The sequence below is a fragment of the Anolis sagrei genome, chromosome 2, assembly GCF_037176765.1.
Source record: "Anolis sagrei isolate rAnoSag1 chromosome 2, rAnoSag1.mat, whole genome shotgun sequence".
Lineage (NCBI taxonomy): Eukaryota > Metazoa > Chordata > Lepidosauria > Squamata > Dactyloidae > Anolis > Anolis sagrei.
This window is the reverse complement of record NC_090022.1, coordinates 137,802,878-137,817,865: the sequence shown is the minus strand read 5'-3', so window position 1 is coordinate 137,817,865 and position 14,988 is coordinate 137,802,878.

Here is a 14,988-nt window from a genome sequence, read left to right as displayed (position 1 = left end):
TTCAGTTTTATCTCTTCCATTTCCCTACCTCCAGCGCTGTATGACCTGTCTTCTAAGGGTCAGGAAGGCAGGCAGGAAAGTTCAAGGCAGCCAGGGCATTTTTCCCTCTGAGAAGGTTCCTCCTCTAGCTAATCTACAACGGAGAAATTGCAACATACACAACATTCCACAGAAACCAAAGCTAAGCTGGAAACCTGCCCGGATTAAAGGCTGCCTGGAAGTTGCAACAGCTTGATAAATCTGCCCCCTAATTCCATGATGTGTGCCAAGGACAGACGTAGTTTCTCCGTTGTGGTTCTTCTTAATTTTATTTCACTTAAAGCATTTAGCTGCATACTTGAGGTGACACAGCTCTCAGAGTGGCTTACATTGTCAATAATGGTAACATAGCACTAAAGGACTAAACAGTTAAATGGCAGGCTAGTACAATGGTCATTTGTCCTTATTCTCCAACTCACAAGACAATTTCTTTCAAGAGCCTCTATGCCTTGGAATTTGTTTGTCACAAAAAAGCTACTTGAAGTTAATGAATTATTAATAACAATAATATCGTGCTGAGAAACTGCAAGTCGCTTCTGGTGTGAGAGAATTGGCCATGCGCAAGGACGCCGCCCAGGGAACGCCCGGATGTTTTACCATCCCATGAGAGGTTTCTCTCATGTTTCCGCAAGGGAGGCCAGAGATGACAGATGGGAGCTCACCCCATCTTGCAGATTCGAGCCACCAACCTTCAGGTCAGCTGGCACAAGGGTTTAACCCATTGTGACACCATGGCAATTTTTAATTAATGAATTAAAGTGTAATAAAATACATTAATAATTAAATACATTTAATATATATATATATATATATATATATATATATATATATATATATAGAGCTATATAGCTATTATTCCTAAACAGTTGAAGGTTCTCCATGGGTGCAATTACACTGTATAATGAATGCAGTTTGTCACCACTTTAACTGCCATGATTCAGTGCCAAGGAATTGTGGATGTTACAATTTTAGAAGTCTAAAACTTAGCCTTCTCTGCCAAAGAATGCAGGTACCTACCAAAAGACAACTCCCAGGATTCCACAGTAATTAACCATGGCAATTTAGGAGGTCCTGGTGGCACAATGGTAAACCCTTGTGCCAGCAGGACTGCTGATCAATAGATCAGTGGTTCGAATCCAGGGAGAGCAGGTTGAGCTCTCTCTGTCAGCTCCAGCTCCCCATTCAGTGGCATGAAAGAAGCCTTCCATAAGGATAATAAAACTTCAAACATTGGGGCATTCCCTGGGCAACGTCCTTGCAGATGACCAATTCTCTCACACCAGAAGCGACTTGCAGTTTTTCAAGTTACTCCTGACATAAAAAAAAATCCATGGCAGTTAAAGTGGTGTTAAACACCATTAATCCAATTGTGTATATGCACTCGAAGTCCTGTCTTATCTTGAAATCTAAGTAGGGTCTGCTGTGATTTTGAACAGGACATGATAAAACTGTTTTTAATTGTATGAAAACGTATTATGTAATATTATATGTGAGTAGATCAATAGGTACCACTCCGACGGGAAGGTAAAGGCACTCCATGCAGTCATGCTGGCCACATGACCTTGGAGGCGTCTACGGACAATGCCGGTTCTTCACCTTAGAAATGTAGATGAGCACCAACCCCCAGAGTGGGACACGACTGGACTTAATGTCAGGGGAATACCTTTACCTGGTATTATATTAATTGTTAATCAAACATATACAGTGTACTGTATACCATATGTTTTATCTAAGTTTCCCCTTACTTAATATATCCCGAGCTTCCTTTGTTTAAAACAGTAGTGTTGGGTGTTCTTCCTTGTTAGTGACTTTTGCCCTCTTGTTAACTGGCTGCACCCTTTTGGCCACACATTCCACGGTATGTTTTATTGCAGGACGCATATCATACACAAACAAAGCATCATCAGTTGCTCGCCGCTTCCTATGTTTGCATCAGCTTTCCATGACATGCAGATTCCTCATGAGCTTGAGTACCTCTGATATTTTTCAAGCTCTTTTCATCATAATCCCATTCCCCAAATAGATTACCAACATCACAGAGCTATCTGTAAATGATGGGAAGGCTGTGAATTAGCACCTAGATTGGCAAACAGACAGTCTCACACTTCCGTGAACAGGGCTGCAGGCTTCCTGCGAAGTTTTATCTATTCCAAGTTACTTTCAATTAATAATGAGCTATTTTGGGAGCTGTACTTTCCCCAGTCAGTCGGAGGGAAGAACCGCTGGGAAATTCCTGGTGCTTTCCCTGGCGAGGATTCACACTGACAGTGAACTTCTGTCGCAAAGTTCCTGGTACTAGAAACAGAGGTTCTTCCATGGTGTACAACTTGGGTCTCATTCCCTCCCTACAGATATCCATCCACGACTAACATTTTCAATAAACCTAGAAAAGTCTGCTTCATCAAAGTTTTTGGGAGCTAAAGCAACAGCCAGAACAAGGCAGTGTGTACCTCTTTCTCTTGCTTCTCATTTGTTTTATACAGTGGACCTTGACATCCACTGTGGTTTGGTTCCAGGACATGGACACACACACACACACACACACACACACACACATACCCGAGATGTTCAAGTCCCATTACAAATACTGGTGCCTTTCCTTATATAAAATGGCAAAACCAAGGTTTGCTTTTTAGATTTTGGGGGGAATATTTTCAAGCTGTGAATGGTTGAATCTGTGGCTATTGAATCAAGCTTCCTAAATATGTTGCAGATAGACAATTTTCAAAACTACTCTATTCATTTGAGGAACCTCTAGATCTATAAACATCTATATGACTATGTATTGTTGAAAGCTTTCATGGCAGGAATCACTGGGCTGTTGTAGGTTTTTCGGGCTGTATGGCCATGTTCTAGAAGCATTCTCTCCTGATGTTTGATGGTCACGTCCAATAGTATTTCAATTTTGGAAAGGGATAATTACAGAAACAAACAACATGCTTACCAATATGATTAAGAAAAGACCGGCAATGTGCCTGCTAGGTCTACTCAGAGGTATTAACCAGGAAGATAAAGAAATATGTCAATATAGCTTCGTAGCAGTAAGAATCGTTATAGCAAAATATGGGGAGATAAAAATTACTCGTGAGAGATTGGAGAGAAAAATTAATAGGTTACATACAAATGACCAAGCTGTCTAATGGACTTGGAGGTAAAAGTAATGAAGAACTTGCAAACAAATGGCAGCTATTTGTTTGGAAAGAAGGCAAGTGAGGACTTTAACAATGGGAACTATTTAGGGAACGTATAGGAGTAGGTATTATAAGGTATAGATGTTATAGTGAGCAGGGATGGAAGTCCACAGTAGTGGGTGCAAGAATGACATACTATGTATGTCACTGTTTTGTATGTTGTGTGCTTTGTTTGTTTGTTAATGCATATCACTGTTTTTCTTTTGTGCGTTCATCGAGCTCAGATGGTGTTATATTTTGGCATCAATGTCAACTTTTGTGGAGTGATAGCTGCCATGGTAGTGGAAATGGTTAATATTTACTAGTGTTGTACCATTAAGTCTCACTGCTGGCAATAAAAAGGAATTGGTTGGTGCCTGCTGGCAGAGCACTTTGATTTTCTCAATGTTAGGTGAGAGGTCAAGCTTACTTGATTTTTTTTGTGTGTCAGGAGCAACTTGAGAAACTGCAAGTGGTTCTGATGTGAGATAATTGGTTGTCTGCAAGGATGTTGCCCTAGTGACGCCCAGATGTTTACCATCCTTGTGGGAGGCTTCTCTCATGTCCTTGCATGGAGAGCTGGAGCTGACAGAGGGAGCTCATCTGTCCTTTCCCCAGATTCGAACCTCTGACCTGTTGGTCTTCAGTCCTGCCGGTACAAGGGTTTGACTCATTGTGCCACCGAGGGCTCCTAGTCAACTTAATGGTTGACTAGGTGGATGCAGAATCCACAGACACAGAGAGTTGATTGGGTATTGTTACACATACTCCATCATCATCACTTACATCATACTTCTTCTTTCAAAGAGGCCTATAAAATAATGAAGCACCATTTTAATATGCCATTGTATATAATCGGATTTGAGCATCCATGGATTTTAGTATCCATGGGGGTCTTGGAACCAAACCGCAGTGACACCAAAGGTCCACTGTATTTCTCTTGTCTATCCTGGTATTACCTACTCAGCTTGCTTGCAGCCCCAGGTTGCCTGGTATTTATTTATTTATTTACAATATTTTTAGCCCGCCCTTCTCTACCCCAAAGGGGACTTAGAGTGGCCTTACAACTTAGGCAACAATTTGATGTCAGAAATAACATATAATACAATAAACATTTACATTAAAAACCAAACATTAAAACACCACAATTGAAAACTAATGATTAAAATCATGCCATCCAAAATCGTAATCAGAAGCCGTTCCATTTGTCAGTTCACTATTCATTATTCTCTTACTGCACTAAAACTTGCTGACCTTAACAGGAGTAGCTGGAGATTAAATGTTTGCACTTCTGTCCATAAAACAATGTTTCTAACCATTGTGTGTTTGTTCCTCCCTTGTAGCTTTGACCAGTGGGAGTTATCCCTAAGGAAGTAGGGACATGAAGATAACCTTAAAATCACGGGCGCTTTACCTTTTCACACAGCCAGAGGACAAATCGGAAATAGAAGCTGTACAAATTACTTGTTTGGCCTATAACTTCCAGAATCGGCATGATCGCATGCTAGCTTTAGAGGAATCATGCAGACTTATATTTTAAAATGAACATTTTCTGAAGCTCTTCATCTGAAGCTGGCAACCTCCAGTTCTCAATTAAACTGGATATTGCCTGCATTACAGGAAAATGGATCCAGTTAACACATTTCACTGAGAGAACAGCACAAACTTTGCTTGTGGCAATAGGAGGAAAAAGATAATGGGGACAGAAGAATAGGTCTCTTGAAATGGGCAGATTTCCCATGCCATCTTTCACCAAAACTGTTTAATTCAGGTGAAAGCGCTACTAGGAGCATAGGGAACCCACTGGATTCTGATTATAATCTTCCCAGTATTCCTTCGCATGAAGGACACATCACTCAAACAATTAAAAATGTCACTATGCAAGACAATAGGCAGTGCTGCTGTGGCCTGCCTGCTTCAAGGGCACTCAGTGACACAAAACAAACACCAAGGGGGTTGCCTGTTTTAGCACAGATGCAAGGTTCAGTGATCAAACAGAAACCATAGGATTTGTGTGTGGAGGAACCCAAGTCAATATTCACCAAGGCTGTTTTTAAAAAGTGGCCTACCAAAGACTGGAATTGGCCAGAAGCTCTAACCAACCTTTGACCAGCATTCATATGTGATAAGGGGATGGTGATGGTCCTCCCGCCCATATCCAAATCCAACTCAAATACAGGTATACCTGAGTATTGGGCCCCGAGAGACACATTTGAACTCCCACTCACCTGTGGAAACCTTTGACAAGCCACACTCTCAGAAATAGGCAATGCAAATCTCCTCTAAATGCACCTTACCAAGAAATCCCTACCACAGGATCTCCATCCATCCAAGTCAACTTGAAGCTGCAGAAGGACAACAACCAATAGAGATCAAAGCAGACACAAATATACTCTTTCCTTCTTTTGTTTGAACAGACCTTGCTTTTGACCATTTTATTTTATTCATACAGGTTGAGTGTCCCTCATCCAAAATCCTTGGGGCCAAATGTGTTATGGATTTCAGATTTTTCAATATGTCGGAATATCAATATTTGCATATACATAAATATGTAAATATCTATGCACATGCAAATAGATCTTGGAGATGGGATCTGAGTCTACAAATGAAATTGATGTATGATTTATATACACCTTATACGTGTGGCCTAAATTTAACTTTATACAATATTTTAATAGTTTGTTGCATGCAAAGAAGTTATTATGCACTGAACCATCAGAAAACAAAGATGTCACTACCTCTGATACCCATGTGGACAATTTTGGGACTTTGAAGGATTTTGAACCTCTTGATAAAGGATGCTCAGCTGGTATCTTCAACTGCTCTGGCTTTCCACAGATGTGAACAGATATTGTATAATGGGATTGCTTAGTAAATATACAGAAGAACATGACAAAGTTTCCGTTCTGGATGCCTGGAGGAAATCTTGGATCACTTTTTTTCCAAATTCTGGCATATATTCATATATTTGCCATAGACCAATTTCCCATTGTTTGTGCAAGAGAATATTTGGGAGGCTCCTGCTCATAAGGTGAGGCTTCTACCTCTGCTTCCATAACGTTGTGCACAATAATAGTGTACACGTATGCGCATATACATTGGCTTGGATACTAGAATTAGTTGCTTATGGAAGTTAATGTAAGGTAAATTTCCACCATCCCCACTCTACTCCATTACTCCATCATGCCAAATTTGAAAACCAGGCATTTCAGAGACTGGGTGAGCTTGAGGAGCTCACATTATCTCAGCCCTAGAGGAAGACAAAGGCAAAATCCTCTTTGAACACATTTCCCACCCAAACACTCCCACCAAAAAGTGATAAGGTCGCCCTAGGGTGGACGTGAGCTAGAAAACACTTGAAAGCCCAGAGCAAGAGCAAATAACATTAATTAACTCAAACCATGGTGCCCATCCTGAGCAGTGTGCTTCTGAAACCCTCAACAACTACTAAAGTTATAGTATCTATTGTTTATCATTTTGATACAAACTAGCAATTTTCTTTTCTAAACATATGAGTATTTTTACATTACATGTGTTCATCTGCTGTGCATGTATGTATATTGCATTTATATTAATGCTGATCTTTGCCCTGATGCAGAACTTTAACGAGGGCATCTGGCTGTAATTTGTTAGTACCCTGGAATGCCCAGCATGCTTTCTCTCTGTTGTTTATTATCTGCCAACAGCGCTCCATACTGTTATTGAAAGATGCTTCTGAATTTCCCCTAACTACTGGGAGTGAAGCTCCACTAGGAGTACAAGATTTACATGGCAGCCTAATAGATTTTTTTTTCTACAGAAGAAATATTATTTCCCTTGTAAGATGCTGAAGCAAGAACTTAGGAAACTGACTTCTTACATTTTAAATTCCAAAACTTCACTGCCAACATGGGGATTCTAGGATTATAACTGCAAACAGTCATAATTGTGTGCTCATCTCTTGAGTTTGTATTCCATTGAGTGTTCTTGTTTGTTCAGAGGAGAATATGCAAGGGGCAATGTTGGCTGTTTTAGATTAAATGTTTGCAGGACTAGATCTAGAATCAAAATGGGATTCTGGAAGCTGTCCTCCAACTTTTCCAGTCTTCAGACCAGGAGGCATGCATTACCGCTTACATATATGGTGTATAATTTTAGCCAAATACTACGACTTATGGACATTTATACGTTTCATGTAGTCCTCACACTACAGATTCAGCCCTCATCTGGAATTCTGAAATCTGAAATACTCAAAATCCAAAATTATTCACATTAATGGAGGAGATAATGATACGTTTGCTTTCCAGAGCCCTCAGTAGTGCAGAGGGTTAAACTGCTGAGCTGCTAAACTTGTTGACCAAAAGGTCGCAGGTTCGAATCTGGGAAGCAGCATGAGCTTTCGCTGTCAGCCCCAGCTTCTGCCAACCTAGCAGTTCAGAAACATGCAAGTGTGAGCAGATCAATAGGTACTTCTCCGAGGGGGAAGGTAATGGCGCTCCATGCAGTCATGCCGGCCATATGACCTTGGAGGTGTCTACGAACAACTCTGGCTCTTTGGCTAAGAAATGGAGATGAGCACCAATCCCCAAGAGTTGGACACGACTAGACTTAATTTCAGGGGGAAACCTTTACCTTTACCTTGTTTTCTAGGGGTTCAATATACACACACTTTGTTTTAGATATGATTACAAATATTGTGAATAAAATGAGCTTCAGGCTATGTGTACAAAGTGTATCTGAAACATGACATAAATTTCATGTTTAGACTTTGTTTTAGTTTAGAATTTCATCTTTATTATGTACATATATGAAAATATGCACAAATATTTTGGAAAACAGATGCTCAACCTATAGGAGCCTTTTTTTCTAGAAGAAACATCCTAAAACTAAGACACACAGATCTAAAAGTAAGCCTGCTAAGTTGGTCCAAGCCAAACTATATTAGTTTCTCCTACAATCGCCTGGATGGAGAAGCAGGACAGGCTGTTGGATGCCTACATTACCTGACAACATTGCTTATGGGGTAGAGTGAAACATTTGAAAAACAATGTTCTGAACTGGAGAACAGAGATTAGATGGGAAACCTTCACTAAGGCTGGATCTATACTGCCCTATATCCCAGGATCTGATCCCAGATTATCTGCATTGAACTGGATAATATGAGTCTACACTGCCAGATAATCTAGGATAAGTGCATAACCTGGGATCAGATCCTGAGATATAGGGCAATGTAGATCCAGGCTAAGAGTGGTGGCTCTCTGCCCTTTGCTGCCTTTGTGCACACAGAACCTTCACCTTTAGCCTTGTACACACACTACTGGCAAGGTACACTTCAGAAGAATCACACCCTTTGCTATTTAGCAGCATCTTAGATCCACCATCCTGGAAGTGGCCAATACATTGCTGTCTGGTTATGTCACCTCCACAGAAGCTATTTTACTACAGGGATCAGATTAACTGATTGCTATATGACATCATGTGTACCTATACTTAAGCCGAAGAGCTAAAGCAGATCTTCCATCTCCACATAAATGAAATTGTCTGCTTTTGGTGCATGCTCAAATTCTAGGGTTTTTTTTTTCTGTGTCAGGAGCAACTTGGGAAACTGCAAGTTGCTTCTGGTGTGAGAGAATTGGCCGTCTTCAAGCACATTGCCCAGGGGACGCCCGGATGTTTTACCATCCTGTGGGAGGCTTTTCTCATGTCCCCACATGGGAAGCTGGAGCTGATAGAGGGGAGCTCACCCCGCTCCCTGAATTCGAACCTCCAACCTTTCGGTCAGCAGTCTTGCTGGCATAAGGGTTCAACCCATTGCACCACTGGGGGCTCCAAGATGCTAGGATAGAAGTGGGCAGTTTTGGTCTTCCATTGAACAGCATTTCCTATCAATCCAGGTTAAAATAGCCACAAAGTAGCAGTCCAAGAATATTTGAAGGCCTGCATTCTGCCACCCCCATTCTGTTTGGTTTTGATCTGGGAAATCTGGGTTCAGTTCAACACTCAGCTATGACGTCTTGAGCCAGCCGGCCAGCCAGCCAGCCGGCTCCTAACTCCCAGATTAACCCAATTGAGGGAGGATTATGACTGTCAATGAGGCAACTTTGTGTATGCCACACAATGGGGTAGTGGTAAATGTTGAAATGCTAGCACTGGCTGGGATATTCCTGATTACAATCCCCATGAAGAGTCCTGAATGCAGCTGCATAAATCTGAAACACTTTCTCCCATTAAAGACATTTGGATGACAGCAAAGATATCTTACTTAAAGTGATACGCGAACTCTAGTCATCTAGGTGTTTGGGACCTCAAATCCCAGAAGTCTTAGCTGCTTTGGACAATGGTCAGGAATGTTGGGAGCTGAAGTCCCAAACCCCTAGAAAACCAGACTTTGGGAAACGCTGGAACAACAGCACATAATTGTTGGGGGAAGCAATTATCCTTCCAATCACTGTGGGGATTGGCGAGGGCACAGGAGAGTCTAAGGGGTAGCAGATGATGCCATAGTTTTGGCTTATTAAAAAACTCAGGATTTCAACTTTGTGAGCTCTGGCTCCAGTGTACCGCTGATGCCATGTTAATCTCTACAGAGGAAAGACCAGATAAAAAAAGAACCAGAAACTAATCTGAGTGGCGCATGTGGCCCTCAGCCAATGATACATGTCACAACAAAGTGATGCAACCTTAAATTCATGCATAGTCGTTTTCAAACCCAAGGACACAAAAACAACAGAATGTCACACATGTCAAAAAAATGTGAGTCTGCACCATCAATTGCACGTGACATCTCAGTTTGATTCTTTTCAGGAAGGAGGTCCCAAAGCTTAGAGGAGGAGAACATGTCCAGAACATGGACTATGTTTCTGATGGCTTTGTGTATATATATATATATATATAAGATCTGTTCCAATGTTTAGAAAAGCTGGATTTTTATTACAACTCACAGAAACAGTGTAGAATAAATACATTTTGACATAACTTTATCTGCCATGGCTCTATACTAGGAAAGCATTGTAATTTTACAAGGTTTTTTTGCGTTCTCTACCAAACAGTGGACTATATTTCTGATGGCTTTGTTTTTTAAAAAAATATATTCAAAAATAGCAAGGCTATAACAAGATTAATACACAGCAAACAAGATCACTCTGCTGGCTATCATATTGGATCACACGAACTCCTTCCTAGTGGCTAGGACTATGTGATGTATTGGTAAATAATTCATGCAGATCCGAGTAGGATGGCCTTTTGCATCTGACAGATGGAAATTTTATCAGTGGCGATTGTTTTTAAGTGCAGGCCAAGGTCTTTAGGCACTGCATGCAGTGTGTTGATCACCACTGGGACCATCTTTACTGCCTTGTGCCAGAGTCTTTGCAATTTGATCGTGTCAGCTTTTCCAGTTGCTTCTCGTCAATCCTGCTGTCGCCTGAGATTGCAACGTCAACAATGTTAATAATAATAATAATAATAATAATAATTTTTAATGAATTTGTATCACACCTTTCTCTGACTAATGGGACTCAAGGTGACGAACAATATATTAAGATAAATACTAGTTAAAAGCAATACAAAAAATCAGAATAAAAATGTAAATCCTCAATTGAACAATTTGTCAGTTAAAATATGACATATTAAAAATATTGATAATGACATCAAAACCCTTTAAAGATTAATGTGAGCATCTTGAATGATAAAAATCAGGTTTAGATCTGGCCACACTATCCATCTAGGTACAATTCTTCTAATTCAAAGCTTATTGTAAAAACCGTGGTCCTTGCAGAATGCTTTCAACAACAACAAATACCAAATGCCTGTTGTCAAATGCTCCCAATTACTCAGCTTGTTTAACAAGGGCCCACAGCTGCAGACAAGGAGTAATTTCAGTAAACATGAACCCCATGCGCCCGGATTCCTTTCTGGTAGGAGACGGGAATGTAAAAATAATTTGCTGGAAATAAACCAAAGATAACTCACAGACAAGCACACTGGGTCACTTCTCAAACATTAAGCAAAACAGGATATCTACCCAAGTGCCTTCTGATGGTAGTCAGAAGATGATGATGTTATGGTTATGGACTGTTGACTCAAAAGCCAGAAACAAGATGCCCTCTTTGCCTCCCAGAACTCAGTTTGGTTCAATGACAGCTTGAGGTCTGGACAAATGTCAGCAAATTGGAAAAAGGGAAGGCAATCATCCTCTTTAGATCCCTGCTGGGTGCCATGCCTTGAGATGACTCCCTCGTTCTCTGTTCCAGTTGCTCCCACTGTTTATCATTTCCATCAACTGGCCAGCCAAATGGTTTGGCATAGGAGTGAGCAACATGTGGCTCACAGCTATATTTTCATACCCCTTTGCATCTCCCTCCTGCCCTCTCCATCCTTGTCACCTTTGCTGAATTTATTTACACAACGGGTTTAACATCTGAGGGCAGGAGTTAGTGGGGAAGGTTCCTCCTAGTTTAAACCAAGACATGCTTTTCCCAAAAGTGTGATCTGACTGGTCATCAACACCTTAGTCTCATTTTCAAGGGGAAAACCGAACTTTAAACTGAGCCATATCAGAATGCTATCATGACATAAGCTAAATTGGGTTTTTATATAGCAATCACCCTGCATTTTTCATCTGGGGGGGAGGGAATCAAGGGATCCTTGCGTACTTTCTTCTTACAACAGAAAACTTGTTAAGGAGGCAAAGACACATCAGCTATACAGTTAGCCCTTCATATCTGCTGAGGTTACAGCTGGAAGATCCCCACAAAAGTGTGGAAAGTGTGGAAAAAAAAACCTCACATTATTTTGCTTTGGAGAACCCCTCTCTAGCAGTGCATCTCCACTTTGAATGAATGTAGTTTGACGCCCATTTTAACTGTCATAGCTCAGTGCTATGGATTCTTGGGAGCTGTAGTTTTAGTGAGGCACCAGCACTCTTTGGCAGAGAAGGCTAAAGACTGTGTAAAACTAAAGCCCCTATGATTCCATAGCCTTGAGCCATAACAATTAAAGTGAAGTCAAATTGTATTAATTCTGCAGTGTTAATACACCCTGCGACTCTCTAAGGCAGGAGTCCTCAAACTAAGGCCCGGGGGCCGGATACGGTCCTCCAAGGTGATTTACCCAGCCCTCGCTCAGGGTCAACCTAAGTCTGGAATGACTTGAAAGCACACAACAACAACAATCCTATCTCATCTGCCAAAAGCAGGCCCACACTTTCCATTGAAATACTAATAAGTTTATATTTGTTAATATTGTTCTTCATTTATTGTTATTGTATTGTTTTAAAGTTTTTTTTGCACTACAAATAAGATGTGTGCAATGTGTATAGGTATTCATTCATGTTTTTTTAAAAATTATAAACCGGCCCTCCAACAGTTTGAGGGCTTGTGACCTGGCCCTCTGTTTAAAAGTTTGAGGTTAGGGTTCTTCCAGACAGGCCCTACATCCCAGGATCTGATCCCAGTTTTTCTGTTTATCCCAAATTATCTGGCAGTGTGGACTCATACAATCCAGTTCAAAGCAGTAAACCTGGGATCAGATCCTCGTTTATAAGGCCTGTCTGGAAGAGCCCCAGGTCCCCTGGAACTAACCTATGGTCAACTTTGCTGGAGTCTGATGCCAGAATTGCACTGGAAGGCTTGCAAAAACCTACAGAAATATAATTAGTAGGAATTTCTAATCCTCTAGTGATTTTTTTGTTTACTTCCAGCAGAAGTTGATCATAAGAGATGTGTTGGAGAACCTAGAGATTTCTAAGGAGAACATCAATCAAATTTGTGAGCAGTCAAATCCAAGAACATGAAGCCCATAAATGTGAAGGGCCAATTATATATCCATAGTTGCTTTTAATTGATGGGGCTAGGAGCTGTCTATTTAGAAGGGCCCAAAAGTAGAAATGATTTGGCTGAATCAACTTTGTTCTGGTAAGTGGCATCTGAGTTCTTCCTTAAACCAAGGTGAGCAGAGCGAAGTGCCACCATTTGCAGTTCATTCTGTTTGTGCTCTTTAAAAAATTGCATTTTTCCCATGAAAGAGGCTTGCTTAAACACTGCCATGTGTATTTTGCAGTAAAATCTGTTCCCTGGAACTTTATTCCAACACCATGCTTTTGATCTAGGGCCCATTCATACTATATAAGTATGTGAGTTTTCTGGGCTGTATGGTCATTTTCCAGAAGCATTATCTCCTAATGTTTTAGCCACATCTATGGCAGACATAGGTTGTGAGGTCTGTTGGAAACTAGGCAAGTGAGGTTTATATATCTGTGGAATAATGTCCAGGGTGGGAGAAGGAATGAGGTCGAACCCAGAACTCCCTGCTTTCAAGATGATCTGACCTGCAGCAGGGAGTTCCTCAGTTCTCTATTGCCCCACTTGGGCCAACCTCCATGAATATGGCCACAGCAGCAGCTGCAACCCAGAAGCCTTCGTATTACTTCACTTTCTTCCCCTTCCAAACATTGTAACAAATCCCCCCAATAAAGTATCAATTAATTGTAACTTTTTCCTCTCAATAATGTTACTTTGTGTCTTTTACTGCCTCCAAACAGTTCTCTGCATGAACCTTTCTTCTCCCAGGCTGAAGATGGCTGCCGGCCTGCCCGGGATGCGATTTTCACATCCCAAGGAGGCCGAAACTGCGCTCCTCTGAACCATGGATACGGAAACCCATTGGGCCCCCATATCCGCAATCAATGGATCGCTTTGAAATCGGTGCCATGCTTTTCCGGGGAGAATTCTAAGGCTAATGGCTATCTCAGTTTCGCTCCGCTAACCTCTCTGCCCCGGGAATAACCGTTTTTGCCTCCAATACCTCAACCTGGAGCCCAGCTGATTCCCCGAAGGCACTGCCTCGTTGCCACCATTTTATTGATGTCCAAGGAGCCTGCCAAATCCAGGGAAACTGTCACAGTCACCCCATAGGATCCCCAAGATGTCGGTGGGCCACCTTGGCCCTTGGTAAGAAGGGATCTGTAGTTCTTATCGTGGATCCTGGTCTCCAGCACTGGCAGTCGCCTCCTAAGAACTCTATGGACTCTGGGACACCTTTCTCCAACCTGCCCCATGGATTTTACAACTTTTTATCAACTTTTGCCAACTTTAAGAACTTTTGAAAACTTTCTGGAACTTTTTTTCCTCAAGCCCCATGGACTCTCTTTTATGATTTTGGAACTATAAGATTTCATGATATTGGACTCTCAATGAACTCTGGTGGGTGGGGATCGATTATATGAATTTCCCTTTTTCTCCCTTTCCCCTGTGCTTGCCTTATGTATGTGTCTGTGCATAAAATATGGAAGCCACCTTTTCGTGACCCTAGCATGACAAACCCCTGGGAAATTGTTTCCTATTTCCTGAGGTGAATTCCCCATTGATTTAAGGATTCCAACAAAGACTTATTGCATGATAATAGCAATGGTGCGTCTTGGGTCTCAGAGCATGGCCGCCCAGGAAGGCACCTCATGGTGAACCTGGTCACTTATCAACAATGGGACATCCTGCCTTCAGGGAAGATCAGGATGTCCCCTCCGCCTCATCCATTGTCTTTCCCCATGGCTGAAACCTACACATCGATAACATAAATTAATCTCATATCCAAGACTGAAGGAAATCAAGGCTGGACAGCCGCGACAGCCACTTTTGTTTATTTCACCCCTCAAGACAATAACCGGCCAGCTTGAGGAATCCCCGGATTATCGCTGGCCATTGGACAAGCCATTTAGGCACACTTAATCCACTCATTTTTCCTCTCGGTTCTTTGTTTCCCTCTTGTACTGCCTCCTCGATCCCCATTGGCTCGGAAGCCAAAG